The 18,901-nt window shown below is 34.5% G+C and overlaps 1 pseudogene; it reads left to right on the plus strand.

Annotated features, from left to right (window-relative positions):
- Window positions 1–8,294: 8,294 nt before the first annotated feature.
- Window positions 8,295–17,478, plus strand: LOC120616682 (heat shock cognate 71 kDa protein-like; annotated as a pseudogene).
- The last annotated feature ends 1,423 nt before the right edge of the window (window positions 17,479–18,901 follow it).

Genomic DNA, 18,901 nt, shown 5'->3' on the forward strand with positions numbered 1-18,901 from the left:
GAGGCGTAGGGCATTCAAAAGCAATCACTTATAAGAAGAATTAAAATGATACTGTGCATGCCCAGGGAAAGATGCAAGCTCAGAAAATACCTGAGAAGACTCTAAGTTCTCCGTCTGCTCCCCAGCACAAGACAGCATATTGCAATCCAAAACAAAACAACTGTAAGAGGTAAAAAATCTGATCTCTAGAGCTACTACATTATAAGTTCGGCCAGTAAATCAAGTTTTTCTATTTTTTTTTATATCCAGTTCTTAACTAAAAAAATCACAAGGCATATAAAAAAAAGGAAACATTATTTATTCAAAGGAAAAAAAAGTCAACTAAGACTATCCCTGAGAAAGACCAGATATTAGACTTACTACCTCAACTGCTTTAAAACAACTCACTTAAGGATCCTGTAAGCTAAAAGAAGATATGGATAAAGCCAAGAAAATGATATATTAATAAAATGACAGTATTAATAAAGAGAAAACACTGTGAAACAAAATAAATTCTGGAGCTGAAAACTCAAATAACTGATTTAAAAAATTTGCTACGGGGACTGAAAGCAGATTTGAGCAGTAAAAAAAGAACCAGAGAATTGAAGATGGGAAATTGGAATTATCAAGTCTGAAAAACAGAAAGGGAAAATACTGAAGCATAGTAAATATAACCTATGTGATATTTGGAACACCATCAAATGGGTCAACACATACTTTGTGGACATGCCAGAAAAAGAAAAAGGAGAGGGATTATTTGAAGAAATAATGCCCCAAACTTCTCAAATTTGGTAAAAATACATGAATAAAAACATTTAAGCAGATCAAAAACTGCAAGCAGGGTAAACCCAAAGAGATTCACATCAAGCCACATTATAATCAAACTTTTGAATTTAAAGACAAAAAAAAGAAAAATAAAAGTTTGAAAGTGGAAAAAGAAGGGAACTACAAGAGAGCATCCCTTAGATTATTAGTGAGTTTCTCATTAGAAAACTCAGATATCAGAAGGCAGAGGGTTGATATATTTAAAACACTGAAGGGAAAAGTCTGTCAACAAAGAATTGTGTATCTGGCAAAAGTGTTCTAAAAAATGAAGGAGAATTTAAGACATTTCCAGAAGAACAAAAGTTGATTGAGTCTGTTACCATTAGACTTGCTCTTCAGGAAAGGCTTTAATGAATCCTTCAGGTTGAAATCAAACACTAGACAGTAGCTCAAAATCATAGGAAGAAATAGACATTTCTTATAATAGACATGGACAATTATAAAGGCTAATATTATCTTGTAACTTTGGATTGCCCCCACACTTTTTATTTTTAACAAAATTTAAGATATTAAGGAATAAAAAATAATTATTAGCCTATTTCTTGGACACACAATGCTTAAAGATACAATTATGTGACATAACTAAAAATGGTTTAACAAAGCTGTATAAGAGCAGAGATTGTACATGTTATTGCAGTTAATTGATAGAAATTAAAAAGACAGTGCTATAACTTTTTTGTGTAAAAAGTAATCTTTATGTAACCACAAATAAAGGAGCTATTGAATATACTCAAAATGAAATGACTGCAAAAAGTCAACTGAACAACAAAAGAAAACAATATTGTATAAATGAAGAAGGAAAAAGTTACAAGACATACAGAAAACAGTGACAAAATTAAGTTCTTTCTCTAATGAAAGAACAAATTAAATACAAAGCAAGTAGAATGAGTAATAAAATCTGACAAAGATAAGCAAAATAGAAAAAAATTAAAAAGCAAAAAAGAAATTAAAAAATAAATGTGTAACCACTATTCTGTACACCTGAATCTAATATAAAATAATATTGAATGTCAACAGTAATTGAAAAAAAATAGAAGGCATCCAAATTGAAAAGAAGTAAAATTATTCTGTTTATAGATGATAGACTCATATCTAGAAACCCATAATGATTCCTCAAAACTCTTTTAAAATTAATAAACATATTCAGCAACATTTCAGGATATAAAATCAACATGCAAAAATATGTAGTTCTATTCACTAACAATGAAAGATCTGAAAAAAAATGAAGAAAACTTTATTTATATTTAGTAATTAAGTTAACCACGTAGTTGAAAGATTTGCACAATTAAAATAGCAAAACATTGATTAAATACTCTAAAGAAAACATAAATACAAAGATATCCTATATTCACAGGTTAGAAGACTTAATATTATTAAGATGTCAATACTGGCCAAAGCTATCTATAGGTTCAATAAAATTTCTGTTAAAATGTCAATGAAGTTCTATATACTGTACTTTATATTCCTGTGATTATATATATAACTGTCAACTTTTACTTCTTAATTTCTTTCACCTTTTTCACCCATCGCCCTAAACCCCTCCATTCTAGCAACTAGTTTGTTTTCTGTATCTATGAGTTTGTTTCTGTTTTGTTTGTCTGTTTATTTTGTTTGTTTGTTTTTTAAATTCCACATATAAATGGAATTATATGCCATTCATTATTGTCTTACCTGTTTCATTTAGTATAATACCCTCCGGGCTGATCCATTGAGATTATTTCATAAGGTATATAAATGTCTAATCACTATGTTGTACACCTGAAACTAACATAATATTGTATGACAAGTGTAAGTGAAAACTAAATTTTAATTAAATATATTGAAGCGACATTGGTTAATAAAATTATATAGGCTTCAAGCATACAATTCTCTGATACATCATCTGTATATTGCATTGTGTGTTCATCATCAAAATTAAATGTCCTTCTGTCACCATATATTTGATCCCCTTAACCCTTATTTACCTTCCCTCATCTCCATTTCCCTCTGGTAACCACAAAACTGTTGTCTGTGTCTATGAGTTTTTGTTTGTTTGTCTTGTTTGTTTGTTGCTTTCAGTTTTATATTCCACACATGAGTAAAATAATATGGTTCTCGACTTTTTCTGTCTGACTTATTTCACTTAACATGATAATCTCAAGATCCAACCATGTTGTTGCAAATGGAAGTATTTTGTCTTTTTTTTCTGGCTGAGTAATATTCCATTGTATATATGTTCAATATCTTCTTTTTTCAAACATCTATTGAAGGGCACTTCAGGTGTTTTCATGTCTTGGTCACTGTGAATAATGCTGCAGTGAACATCAGAATGCATATATCTTTATGGATAAATATTTTCAAGAGTTTTGGGTAGATACCAAGCATAGAGATTACTGAGTCATATGGTTATTCTATTCTTAAGTTTTTGAGAACCCTCCATTCTGTTTTCCATAGTGGCTGTACCAATTTACATTCTCACCAGCAGTGTATGAGGGTTCCTTTTCTCCCACAACCTCTCCAACACTTGTTATTACTTGTCTTGTTGATGATAGCTATTCTAACAGGTGTGAGGTGGTATCTCATTGTAGTTTTGATTTGCATTTCTATAATAACTGGTGAAATGATTCCATAGTGAAGTTGTTAGCATGTCTGCTTTACACACAAAAAGTCCTGGGTTTAATAACCAGCAGCAAGGATTTTTTTCTACTCTCCCTTAAATACTGAACAATAAATTTGAAAAAAAATCAATGATGACTTTACAGTAAGAAAAATTTATCCCAAATGTATATGGAATCTTAAAGGATCCTCAAATAGCCACAACAATCTTAAAAAAAGTTGGAGGACTTACACTTTCTTGTTTCAAAACTTACTACAAAACTACAGTAATCAAAACATTCTTATACTGACTTAAAGACAGACATATAGACAAATGGAATAGAACAGGTAGCTCAGAAGTAATTTCTTGCATATATGGTAAATTATTTTTTAAATGGTGCCAAAATTTTTCAAAGTAGAACAGTCTTTTAAAAAAAATAGTGCTGAGAAAACTGAATATCCACATGCAAGAGAATGATCTTGGGCCCTTACCTAACACCATATACAAAATTTAACTCAAAATGAATCAAAATCCTAAGTGTAAGAGCTCAAACTGTAAAACTCATAGAAGAGACCAGGAAGAAAGCCTCATGATATTGAATGTGGTAATGATTTCTTGCATACGACACCAAAGGCATAGACAACAACAACAAAGATAGATAAGTTGAACTTTATTAAAGCCCAAAACTTTTGTGCATTAAAAACATTATCAACAGAGTGAAAAGGTATTTCACAAAATAGGAGAAATATTTGCAAACTGCATATCTAATAGAGAATTTATATCTAGAATATATAAAGTCCTAAAACTCAGCAACAACAAAAGATAAACAACCTGATTCAAAAATAGGCAATGTATTTGAATATACATTTTTTCCCCAAAGAATATGTGTAATGGCCAATGATACTTCACATCACTAATCATTAGAAAAATACATTTAAACCAGAATGAGATACAATTTCATACCTTACAGGATAGATAATATAAAAAGATCAGAAAATAACTAGTGTTACAAGTGATGTGGAGAAATTGGAACATTTGTGCTTTGCTAAAGGGAGTGTATAAATAGTTCATTTACTATTAAAACAATATATTCAAAATATTAAAAATAATATTACCAAAATGAATTACCTCTAAAAATTTGAAGAGATATTGCACACCCTTATTCATAACAGTGTTATTCACAATAGCCAAAAAGTGGAAGCAACCCAAGTGCCCATCAACAGATAAGTGGATAAACAAAATGTAGAATATACATACAATGGAATGTTAGTCCTACATAGAAAAGCCTGACGCTACAACATGGATGAACCATGCAAGCCTTATGCTATGTGAAATAAGTTCGACACAAAAGGGTTAATGTTGTATGATTCCACTTATAGGAAAATATCTGTACCACATCTACTTTATCCAGTCATCTGTCAAGGGCATGTCAGTTGTTTCCATGTCTTGGCCACTGCGAATAATGCTGCAATGAACACTGGGGTGCATATATCTTTATGGATAAATGTTTTCGACTTTGAGAGGTAGACACCCAGAAGACGGATTGCCGAATCATATGGTAATTCTAGTCTTAATTTTTTGAGGAATCTCCACAAATACAATAAAATATTACTCAACCACACAAAAAGATGGAATACTGCCATTTGCAACAACATGAATGGATCTTGAGATTGCCATGCTAAGTGAAATAAATCAGACAGAAAATGTTGAGAACCATATGATTTCACTCATATGTAGCATATAAAACAGAAAGCAACAAATGAATAAGACAAACAAACAAAAACTCACAGACACAGACAACAGTTTAGTGGGTACCAGAGGAAAAGGAGGGAGGGAGAGGAAGATAAGGATGAAGGAGGTCAAACATATGGTGACAGAAGGAAATATGACTTTGGGTGGTGAACACACAATGAAATATACGTATGATGTATTATTGAATTGTACACTGAAATCTATATACCTTTACTATCCAATGTCACCTCAATAAATTGAATAAAATTAAAAAACCTGGAATAAGCAAATTCATAGAGATGGAAAGTTGATTAGAGGTTATAGTGGACTGGGGACTGTGGAAGGAAAAATTATTGCTTAACAAATACAGAGTTTCTTTTTGCAGTGATGAAAGGTTTGAAAATAGTGGTGATGGTTGCATAGCAGTATGAATGTAATTATTGTCATTGAATTGTATACTTAAAAGTGTCTAGGTATAGAGCCAAAGGAGAGAAAGAGCAATCAGGGGAATCATTTCGTAAAATATATAAATGTCATTTCATAAAATATATAAATGTCTAACCAAAGTATTGTATACTCAAAACTAATAATAAAATAAACATTTTAAAAAGTGGCTAAAATGCAAAATTTTAAATATATTTACCAAAATAATTTTTACGTCATATTCAAAATTTATGTAGTTAGTTGCTTTTATAAATTTACTGAGTTTAACATGTCTCCTATAATTTTTAAAATGTGGGAAAACCCTTATTAAGTTGATCTCTAGTTTTAATTCTATAGCTACAAAGGGAATTTGATATAAGACTTATGGTTTTAATTCCAGAGGGATGAATTGTTTCTCAGTATGTCCCATGAGAAATTATTACAATTATTATCAAAATGTATTTGGAAGGGAGAGGAGCAAGTGTCAATTATAGAAATTAAATATAATTAATGTCTATGGATTAAATTTTCTAAAAGCATTTCCCACAAGTACTCCACATCTGCTACATATTCTATCATCTTAGTTTATAATTCTGTGTTAGTGATTGAAGATAAACATGTGTTCACACACCTGTGAGAATCCAGGAGGGCTTGAGATGGCTGAGTGTTGACAGTCTAGATTAACATTAATCAATTTTCCATGGAAGAAGTTTAATGTCTCCCATTAAGAAGATCCATGATTTTGAGAAGGGGATCCAGAGAATATTGGTTTTACAAGAAGAAAGCAACCCATTAACAATATGATAGATGATAGATAGATAATATATAGACCAAAGCACACTGACATTTGCCTGAAATGAATATTGCATGTACAATATGTGTGCTGTGCCTAAATGCCAAGGTTATGGGCTAATCAAGTCTGTCAATAAAACAAGGGACATTTTGAGAATATATTTGATGAAAGAAATGAAATAGAGTAACTAGTGGTTATGAGATTTGAAATAGAGAAATGAAATAGAGAATAGTGGTTATGAACTTTGATTTGGAATAGAACAAGTTTGGGGCAATGGTACCTACTGAGCACCACTATTTCCTAACTGTATGGTTGTGGACAAGCAATTTAACCTACACAATTCTTAGTTTTCTCATTTGTAAAATAAGAATAATTGGTTTCTACTTCCTAAAGTTTTTTTTTATTAGTTTGTTCTTTTTATTCCTTAGATTCCACTTATAAGTAAAATTATATAGAGTTTATCTTTCTCTGTCTGACTTAAATAACTTCTAGGTCCATCAAAGCAATATCTTTTTCCATTCCCTTCCTTTAAGTCTGTGTGTGTCTTTTAATCTGAAGTGAGTCTCTTATGGGCAACATGTAAGGGTCTTGTTTTCCTTTCCATTCATCCACTCTTTTAGTTGGAACACTTAAATCTTTTCCATTTGAGGTAGTCATTGATAGAAATATAGTCGTTACCATTCTTTGTTCCTGTTTTTGATACATGTTTTTTCTTCTTAAAGAAGTCTCTCCAACATTTCCTGTAATACTGGCTTGGTGGTGATAAATTCCTTTAGCTTATTTTTGTCTGGGAAGTTCTTTATCTGTCCTTCAACTCTAAATGATAGCTTTGCTGGATAAAGTATATCCTTGGTTGTAGATCCTGGGTCTTCATTCTGTTGAATATTTTTTGCAAAGCCCTTCTGTCCTGCATAGTTTCTTTTAAGAAATAAGCTGCCAGTCTTATGGGTTTTCCCTTATAAGTAACTGTTTTTCTCTTGCTGCTTTTTAATAATCTTTCTTCAAATTTAACCTTTGGCATTTTAATTATGATGTGTTTTGGTGTGGGCCTCTTTGGATCCCTGGATTTTGGCATTCCTAGGGTTTTATGTCCATTTCTTTCACCAGATTAGAAAAATTTTCCATCATTTTTTCTTCAAACAGTTCAACATGTTGATTTTCTTCAGTTACGCCGATCAGTGGATATTTGAACCCTTTATAGTGTCCCATATGCTCCTTAAATTATTTTTATAGTCTTGGTATCTCATCTCTTGCCATTCTGCTTGCATGTTCTTGGCTTTTCTGTCCTCTAGTTGGGGCATTTGATCCTCTTCTTTATTCACTTTGTTTATTCCTTTGTTTATTCCATTTAATATACTTCTCATCTCAGATAAAGTGTTCTTCATTTTAGACTGGTTCTTTTTTATAATTTCCATTACCGTTTTTATGCTTTCTTTTTTTATCTCTTTGTTGAAGTTCTCACTGAATTTAACCAAAAGTTTATTGAGCATCTTTATAACCAGTGTTTTGAACTCTGCGTCTATTAGATTACTTGACTCCATTATACCTGGATCTCTGTTCTGTTCTCTCATATGGTTTCTACTTCTTTGCCTTCCCTTTTGGCTGCCTTTCCATGTCTGTTTCTATGTACTAAGCAAAGCTCCTAAGTCTCCCAGTCTTATTAGTGTGGATTTGTGAAGTAGGTGTCCAGTGCCACAGTCCTGAGAGGGGTTCAGCTGCAGGGCAAACTTAGCACAAGCCTCTACCCCTTTGGGGTCACCTGTTAAGATTCAGCAAGCAATCCACAGATGCTGTGCTTATAGTTGCCTCACAAGGCCACACCAGAAACCAAGGCCAGCTGCCTCCAGTGTGAGTCTAGGCACTGCTCAGCAAGGAGGACCTGACTCGCTGAGGATATACCTGGATATGGCTTGGGTGGGGCTGTGAGTTGGGGGAGGAGGGGTTTCAGGGAATCCTCTGGGCAGAGCGATGTCTGTTGTTCATTTTGATGATGTCACGGCTATAGCAGCGCTGTGTCTGTGCACTGGTAGGGTGGAGGGTTCAACAGGGAACAATGGATACTGCCGGCGCTTCTGTACCGAGTGAGTCTCTCCTATGCCCTCACTCCGACAATGTCTCCCTGTAAGTCTCCAGTGGCCCCTGCATGCAGCCAAATCAGCACTGGTGCTCAGAGCGAGCAAGTCAGTTACCGCAAAAGTCCACTTGCTGACACAGCCCCTTTAAGAGTCTTCTGCCGCTGCTGCTGCTGTTGCTGCTGCCTCTGTCTCCCTCAGCCTCTGGAGACTGGGCAGCCCTGTGTCCTCACACCATCCTACCTTCTGCTGTTGCAGGGTGCTTTCTTGGGTTTCTGCCTAGTTGTATTAGGCTAGTTCATCTAGATACCAGGCTATTTTTTCTTGCTACTGCTTCTTGTTTCCATCACAACTTTGATTTGGTCACCAGAGGGATGACCAGACCCTTTATCATTCACACCATTTTGGTTGCCTCTCTCTCCTAAGGTTTTAAGTTAAATGGGTATATTAAGTGCCAAGAACACAATAAATATTTTTTTTATTAGTAAAGGAAGCCTCTTTTTTAATAATGAAAAAATATTTTACTATATTTATATCTATAGTCCCAATTTTCTGCTTGTGACAATTTGGAACTATGAGAAATAAATAGATATAAATATGGATATTTGCCTCTACTATTTGGAATAGCTTATTGAACTTGTCAGTCTGATTCTGAGAGAAGCAGCAACAGAAAAACAATCATCATAATTTAGGAGACTTTTTGCTCTTTGCTCTATGTTTCTGTCACAACTTTGATTTGGTTGCCAGAGGGATGAACAGAGCCTCTATCGTCTATGCCATTTTTCCCCCTCCTTGGGTCATGCATTTTTAATGCTTTGGAAATCCAAGCTTCTCTTGAAGGGAGGAAAGGAAGTTGCAGAGAACAACTAAAGTTATTTAAGGGTGACATAGTGACAATCTTGCACAAAATAAAAAGAATTGTGCCAGTAAAGAGCTGGCTGTTTAGCCCAGGAGCTTTATCAGCACATAAAAGGGGTTTATGCAACTTGCGCATTCAGACTGCTTTGCCTCTCTAAGCAGGAGGACAGAAAGAGCAACAGCTGAGGTTCCAACCATGCTGAGAAGACTGTCCCTTTGGGATACACTGCCCTTGGGTCCACAGCTGTGGGAATAAGGCCTTAGAAGAAACCTATGGGGAAAGACCTGGGCCAGGCAGGAATTTTAAATATTAACGAGAGACACCGTGTGATATATATCAACAAAGATTTATTGATCATTTATAATTATCAGTAACTGGGAGATAACAATGGTTAACGAAATAAAATACCTTATTAGCCCAGAGAAGAAATGAAGAAATTCATAAATTAATACAATAAAACACATAGAATCATAAGTATTACCAAAGAAGAAATTGTGAACTGTGATATAAACAATTCGTAATTGCTGTTTATATCCAGATTTGTAGATGAGGTGATGGCGAGTGGAGGTAATGTGAGGGAAAATTATCAAAGACAAAAGTGATGTTGGAGTTTCTGGTCAAGATGGCAGAGTAGGAAAACACTGTGCTCACCTCCTCTCATAGCCACATAAAAATTACAAGTAAATTACAGAACAATCATCATTAGGAATCAGCTAAAGTCTAGCTGAACAGAAGTCCTACAAATGGGGACATACAGAAGAGGCCACCCTGAGACTGGTAGAAGGGGTAAAGATGAGGGACAGATGGTCCCACACCCTCAAGTGGCAGTTGAAAATCAGGAGACTATCTCAGCTGTGGAGATAACCCCTGAGGAGCAAAGAGTTCCAGCCCCACACAATGGCTTCCTAGTGCAGGGCTCCAGTGCTAAGAAGAGAAGTCCCCACAACTTCTGTCTGTAAAAATCAGTGAAGATTTTGGCTATGAGAGGAAGGGATGTGGAATCCCAGGTGTTTATATTCAAGGGCCCATGCACTGACTTACTCACTGATAACTCACTCTGTCTGAGCTCCAGCTCTAGGGCAATGGCTTGAAAGGCGCCAGCGATATTCAGAGAGAAAGTAAATTGTTTAACTTCAGTGCAAGGGCTAGAGGGGCAGCTTTCTCCCAGATAGAAGTGCTGGCAGTATCTATTGTTTTTTTTTTGTTGTTGTTGTTGATCTTTTCCCCTGCCAATGAGTGGGCCTAGGTGGCCACCATATCTGAGTTCCATCAACCTGGCTAATACCAATTGCACTGCCCTGATGATAGTCTAAGAGCCCACCCCACCCAACTTGCTGGCCTATCCAAGCTACTTCTAGTGGATTTCCATACAAAATACCTGTCTTGGTTCATGATGCACTTTCCTAAAATCTCTCAAAGGTTCACAAAACTGAAACATGCAGCACCTGGCCTAAGCATGCTTCATATCTCTTGCTAAGCAGCCCCAAGCCTGGCACTAGCAGCAGCTGGCCTTGGGGTGCAGTTTAGCCTCTCCCAAGCATCTCCAAGCTCAGTATGGGTGGTGGCCACCTGTAGATTGCTTGGAGATTCTTGCCAGGTGGCCCTGGGCAGGGCACAGGCTGTGGCAGAACTTAGCCTGTGGTGGGGCTTTATCCAGTAGGTCTCAGGACTAGCACACCTGGTGGTCGCTAGCTTTAGGCTAAGCCAGAGCACCACCCAGGGTGGTGTCCAAGAATAATACACACAAAGGGCAGCCTGGGCAGTCACCAGGATCTTGCTAATGTGAATCCTGTTCCGTAGGATCAGTTCCTGTACAACAGCTCTTCCACTGTAATCACCAGCCAGTTCTTACAACTAATCACCCTGAGGGGCCTTCCCTCCCTTTGATGAGCAAACAACAACCAAGTCTCCACTACAACAGGAGGGCACACAAAATCCATACAAGGAGCACACTGGGAGCACCCTGCTCAGGTGGTCCAGGGAGACTGTGCCACTGGGTCCCACAGGACACATACTATATAGAGCCAATGTACTTAGTCAAGGAAACATAGCAGCCCTACCTAATAAATAGAAACAAACACAGGAAGGTAGCCAAAATGAGGAGACAAGAAACATGTCCTAGATGAAAGAACAGAATAAAGCTCCAGAAAAAGAACTCAACAAAATGGAGACAAGCAATCTACCAGACACAGAGTTTAAAGCACTGGTTACAAGGATGCTTAATGAATTCAGGGAAAGAGTAGATGAACTCAGTGAGAACATTAGTAAAAGTTCTCATAAACATACAAATGAAGATGGACATCATAAAGGGGAACCACTCAGAAACAAAGAGTGCAATATCTGAATTGAAGAGTACATTAGAGGGAATCAATTGATTGGATGAAGTGGAGAATCAAATCAATGACTTATAGGATGGGGTAGCAGAGGACACACAATCAGAATAGTAACAAGAGAAAAGAATAAAAAAAAAAATTAAGGGCCTCTGAAACGACATCAAGCACAACAACATTTGCATCATAGGGAACCAGAAAAAGAGTGAGAGCAAGAAATTGAAAAACTATTTCAAAAAATAATGACAAAAAGCTTTTCTAATCTGGTGAAGGAAATAGACATACAACCCCAGGAAGCTCGGAGAGTCCCAAATAAGTGTAATCCAAAGAGGCCCACACCAAGACACATCATTAAAATGACAAAGATTAAAGACAAAGAAAGAATCTTAAAAGAAGCAAGAGAAAAGCAAGTAGTTATCTACAAGGGAGCTCCCATAAGACTGTCAGTTGATTTCTCAACAGAACCTTTGTAGGCCAGAAGGGATTGGCACGAAATATTCAAAGTGATGAAAAACAAGGACCTACAACCAAGATTACTCTACCCAGCAAAGTTATCATTTAGAATTGAAGGACTGATAAAGAGCTTCCCAGACAAAGGAGTTCACCACCAACCCAGTATTACAGAAAATGTTGCAGAGACTTCTTTAAGAAAAAAAAAATATGTATAAAAATGTGAATAAATGTGAAAAATGTGAAAATGGCAATAACTACATATCTATTAACAAGTATTTCACATGAAAAAAATTAAATTCTCCAATGAAAAGGTGGGGTGGCTGAATGGATAATAAAGAAAACCCTACATATACTACCTCTAAGAGACTTACTTCAGATTAAAAGACACACACAGACTGAAGGTAAAAGATAGAAAAAGATATTTCATGAAAATGGAAATGAAAAAAAAAAATCTGGGATAGCAATACTTACACCAAACAAAATAGATTTTAAAACAAAGGCTATAACAAGTGACAAAGATGGATTCAGTAATCCCACTTCTGGGTATTTATCTGAAGAAACCCAAAATATTACTTTGAAGGGACATGTGCATCCATACTTTCATTGCAGCATTATTTACAATAGCCAAGATACGGAGGCAACCTAGGCATAGATGAATGGATAAAGAAAAGGTGGTACATACATACAATGGAATATTACTTAGCCATTAAATAAATAAATAAATAAATAAATAAATGAAATCTTTAAATCTGAAAAAAACATGGATGGACCTAGAGGGTATTGTGCTGAGTGGAATAAGTCAGATAGAGAAAGAAAAATATCATATGATTTTACTTACATGTGGAATCTAAAGAACAAAATAAACAAATAAAACTGAAACAAACTCATAGATACAAAAAAATTTTGAGGGTTATTATATGGGATGAGGGTTGGTGGGGTGAGTGAAAAGAGGGGAAGGAATTAAGAAGTACAAATTGGCAGTTACAAAATAGTCATGGAGATATAAATTATAGCATAAGGAATATAGTCAATAATATTGTAGTAACTATGTACAGTGTCAGATGGGTACTAGATTTATTGGGATGATCACTTCATTTGTTTTATAGATGTCCAATTACTATGTTGTACACTTGAAATTAATATAATATTGTATGCCAACTATAACTGAAAAATAAAAATTATAAAAAGGGAATTTGGGAAACTGAAAATAGATTATAGATAAAGTAAAACATTTTAAGTGAGCTCCATTCTGCCAAACTTTTCTTACCATTTAGAAGAATAATTTTATACACTCATCAAAGTATTTTTCTAGAGATTTAATTGACATATTGTATAAATTTAGGAGATATGACACATTGATTTGACACATTTATCTATTGCAATATGATTATTACTATAGTATTTAGTAACACCTTATTTCATACAATTAATTTTTGTGTGTGTTGAAACATTTAAAATCTAGTATTTTAGCAACTTCGAAGTGTATAATACAGTATTGTTGACTACAATCACTACACTCTGCATTAGATCACCAGAATTCATTTTCTAGCTGCAAGTTTGTAACCTTGAACCAACACACTAGATGTAGTATTAAGATCTTGTTGTAAAACCTTAAGTTCATAAAGGGCAGGTGAACAAACACAAATAAACTTGTCATAAATTTTTCTATTGGAAATAAAAAGTGGTATATTAAGCACTTACTAAAAGAGAATGAGGAATAGTTAGAAGCTGAGATCTTGCTAGCATTAGGAATCTTTCATATATTTATCCGTTATTATATAATTTATAATTTTAAAACAGGAGTGCTCAGCATATAAAAATCATTAAACTACAGTCATGATGGGGTATATCCTAATGAAGTTGTCAAATTGAAGTTACTAAAAATGAACATTCCTGAAAGTGTCTAGAGAGAAGACATCCCCATAAAGAAAAGTAAAGTAGCTTGAGATGTTTCTTGTCAGTACAGGGACCAGACATTAAAACAGTGGGACAACTTCTATGGAGAATTTATGGAGTTGAGATCTATGAATTCCTTTACCACTTAGGATGTTATACATATTTCACACAGCAATAGAAAGATATGCTCAAATACCTAAAATTTTTAGAATGCTATCAGTCAATAATTTCTCCTAAAATTTTAGTAGAAGACATAATCTATCTATCCAAGTAATGAATCAAAATTTATAACACATAAATAGAGAAAATCAGGTAGAGAAAGATTGTTAGTGAGCAAAGATAAAATTGAGTTTAAACATCCATAGTCATTTTAACTACAGAATATAATGTTTTAAATAATTTAAGTGATGGAATGTTGCTTAATAACAATAATTTATAAATAATAATTTTTAATAATAATTTTCTTAATAATTTGTGATAAAACCCTCAACATATACCAATAAAAGGGAAAGGAAATACAGATGGTGAATAAATGTAATGTAAAGCATTGAAATTTATCACCATTCATTGAAGGAATTTTATCTCCCCTCATTGAAGGAATTTTAAGATGTTTTACTTATAAATTTAAAATAAACTATAGATTAAATGTTAAATATAAATTATAAAAACTTGGAATAATTATCATATGTTAGGAGGAGGACGAATGAATTTAAAAGATACGTGTAAAAGTCAGAAAACAAAAGAAGCAGCTATGTTGCAGTAAAACCCAATATAAAATAGAAACAAGAGATCCCACAAATGTTATAACTATAAATATGATCAATTCACTTCTCAAGAGATAAAAACTCTTGGACTGAACTAAAAGTCAGTACAACTCTATGATGTATCCCAAATATATCCAAAAAGCAAAGAAAATTAGAATTGTTGAGAAAAAATTAAAGGTAATCAAAATGAAAACAGGAATTAAATATCAATATTAGAAAAAGTAAAATTAGTAGATGGATTGGCTGTGGGTGTGAGAAAAAGATCAAAGTCAATTAAAGTATACAGATTTGGACTGAGTAATTAAAAAGACACAAGTGGAGAAATAGTTGAAAGGAGGCACAGGTGTCACAATCATCTGTTTGAGTCAGGTGCATGCACAGTTCTGTATGCTGCAAGATAGAATGTTCCCATTGCTATAAGTAGAATTGTAAATATTATGCTATGTAAAGGCAATTATTCATGTATTCATAAAAAATATCGCTATGTTCTGTGCTATAAATTGAAACTTTGAAATGAATAGCCAGTCCAATGGAAGAAAAATATAAAATCATGTTGACAGAGTAAAATGCATGTTACACAATATTAAAAATACTTAAAAATGCATGCAGAAAGAGGAGAAATGAATGTGGGCTTTTAGAAATGGTTGGGCAAAGAAAATTCCAGGAATACATATTTTTATATAAAAGTACAGATACATATTTGTTGAGTGGTAAAGACATGATGGATAATCATCATGACATCCTGAGGCCAGTAAGGAAGACACCTGCTCCTTTGTAAGCAGGGAGCAGCAATTAAGTGTGGTTGTATATTGTTTCAAAATTAAAAATTTTAAGGAGAAACAAACAAGCATTTAATTTCTCTATTCTATATGAGACAATCACATTAGCTCATTATGGGAAACAGATTAACTGCCATATGGAATACATTTAGTACTACTTGATAGTGAGGACAATAGGTTCGTCAAATAAATGAATTTTCTGGCATTCCATAAAACCCAGAGCCCCAGAAGTGGCATCTTTTGCCGCATCTTATTTTCTCATATTTAGATCTCCCCTCATCCGTATCCTCGCACTCTCCTTGTTAGCAAGAGAGGCTTCTTGATGAAATGCAACCCCACTACCAGACAAAGTCAATTAGGAAAAAGAATTTAACAGTAGTCTCAGAAAAATATGCTCATGGAGGAAAAGCACTTAATGATATTCATTTTACTTCAGCTTATAAAATAATAGGAACAAAACATTAAAAACAGCATTAAGGTCTTGCAATAACAGATAACATTGTAAATATGTTAAACTGTATTTCAACAAAGTGCACAAATTCTTAGCTGACATTTCAGAATGATTTGGCACATTTTTTAAAATTTATTTTTATTATGGTGACATTGGTTAATGAAATCCAGTAAGTTTCAAGTGTACAATTCGACAGTAAGACATATATATATATGTATATATATATATATGCCTTACATATATATATGCCTTACATATATATATGTATATATATAAACATACACATACATATATATATATCATTGTGTGTTCACTGCCTATAGTTAGATTTCTTTCTGTCACCACATATTTGACCCCTTTTACCCTATTTACCTCTCCCCCTTTTCTCCCCCCTCACCTTGAAGAGGCCAATTGGGGAATTTTTGAGCAATCACATTCTGAATATAACACTCACACAATAATGCAAATAATAATTGAAACAACAGCAATGACAGTCTCTGGGTGCTAGACTTAGCATATGTTTATTGTGGTTGTATATAACATAATACTTATCATTTTAACCATTTTAAAGGGTAAAAATCAGTCATTTATTACATTCACAGTGTTGTGTAATAACTGGTATTTGGTTACATAATTTTTCATCACCTTTTCTTGGAGTTTATCTGCATATTTATAATGTTGTATTTGTATAAGAGTATTTGGTACAGCTAGCTGTCCAGGCAGCCATTCCATCTGGAGACAAATCTGAAAATGTTCAAGATTTGCTGCTGTTGGATGTCACTCTTCTTTCCCTTGGCATTGAAACTGTTGGTGAGGTCATGAGCATCCTTGTCAAGCACAATGCTACTAATCCTACCAAACAGACACAGACCTTCACCACCTATTCTGACAACTAGCCTGGTGTGCTCATTCAGGTTCATGAAGGTGAGCAGGCCACAACCAAGGATAACAGACTGACTGGAAAGTTTGAACTCACAGGCATACCTCTTGCATCTTGTGGTGTGCCTCAGATTGAAGTAGCTTTTGATATCAATGCCATTGGCATCCTCAAATGTCTCTGCTGTGGATAAGAGCACAGAGTACAAGCAGAGAAAAACAAGATTACCATCATTACTGACAAGGGTCGTCTGAGCAAGGGAGACGTTGAGTGCAGGCAGCTGGTCCAGGCAGCTGAAATGTACAAAGCTGGAGGTGATAAGCAGCAGGACAATTTGTCCTCCAAAAATTCACTTGAGCCTTATGCATTCAACATGAAAACAGTTATTGAAGATGGAAAACTGCAAGACAAGATCAATGATGAAGACAAACAGAAGATTCTTGACAAGCACATTGAAATCATCGACTGGCTTGCTAAGAACCAGACTGCAGAGAAGAAAGAATTTGAACATCAGCAGAAAGGGATGTAAGACATCTGCAACCCATTATTACCAAACTGTGCCAGAGAGCAGGAGGGGTGTGCCAGGAGGAATGCCTGGGGGCTTCCCTGGTGGCAAAGCCCCTGCTTCTGGTAGTGCCTCTTCTGGGCCCACCATTGAAGAGGCTGATTAAGCCAATCCTAAGCATAGATTTAGCATTGTTCCACACAAAATATGGAAGGGCCAAAATTTGTTGCAAATTTCATGGCTGTTTTAAAGTTGAGTTGTTATATAGGAAATAACTAGGCATTCTTGATACTTGAATATGGAATATGTGCACAGGGAAAGAAAATAATGATGTACTTAATAAAAACTATTGCAAAGCAGGAAATGCAATGTCTTAAATAAAACTATTTAAAATTGGCAAAAATAATATATATAAGAAACGAGAAATGTGTTGTAATTTTTTAAAGTTTCAAAAGATGAGTATAAGAATAAAAAATGAAAAGATAAATAGCAATTAAATTTAAATGTGCAATGAATACACAAAATTTTATGTGAGCTAGTAACCAATACATTCCATGATTTGGAAGTCTTCACTTTTTTCATTCATCTCTGGATGACAGGCTACAGTCCTATTTTTGTCTATGTTCATGAACGATATTCAAGTTCCCGCAGGGCTGACTTGGTCACTTACATGTATGACTGTGCTTCATACCTTTGCATCTAGTTGACACATGTGGCATTGGGAAGCACACACTGCACAGGCAGATGTGGAATCATTAATCAAAGATCAGTCTGGTAAATATTCTAGACAACAGAATATCTTGAAGAGCTGCTAGGTATCTCATGTTTAAGCCAGCAGGCAAAGCCTGGAATTTCAGAGGCAAATTAGCGATTAATATGGAAAGCAAAATAATGTCAGCTTTAATAATGATAGATCTGGGATAAAAAGAGGCATTTGTGATAACTAATGAAAGGAACACATATATTTAGCTTTTAAGCTAAAAATACATGCACGCATATACACATTTTCAGGGTAACATGTTTTCTCATGTATAATGCAATTTAGACTCTCACTAGCTGCTATTTAAAAAACTACATCTGGTAGCTAAGCTCATGTAAAGTGAATTTAATTCATGCTCAGAACATAATCTAATTTTGGGCATTTTATTGCCAGTGATCTGTCTCCTACATGTGGATAGGTACCCATACACTCATCCAAAGTTGCCTGTCCTGAAAGAGAGACCCCTCCCTTTACATTGTTTTCTGTAGGACAAAATAAATGGCAAAAATAACTTCAAAGGAGACTGAAAAATATAGTATGTCTTTGCATCCAGCACAAAAAACATTGGGTTAGTGAAAAAATTAAATCTCTGTTTCTAAGTACCATCAGAAATGGATTTAGAGCACTCATTTGAGTACATGAGGTATGTTAGCTATACATGTAATAAATCAAATAAGATTAATAAATAGGTTACAGTGGTGGTTCACATTCTGTATTGTCTTTGCAGTTTCCACTCTACAGTAAAGATGTGAGTACATCATTAACTTTGAGAACACTTTAGTGGTGGTTTAATTAGAAGGTTTTGAACCTATTATAAACAAAAAAAATA

Source organism: Pteropus medius, unplaced genomic scaffold, assembly GCF_902729225.1.
Source record: "Pteropus medius unplaced genomic scaffold, Ma_sr-lr_union100, whole genome shotgun sequence".
In the NCBI taxonomy this organism is placed as follows: Eukaryota; Metazoa; Chordata; class Mammalia; order Chiroptera; family Pteropodidae; genus Pteropus; species Pteropus medius.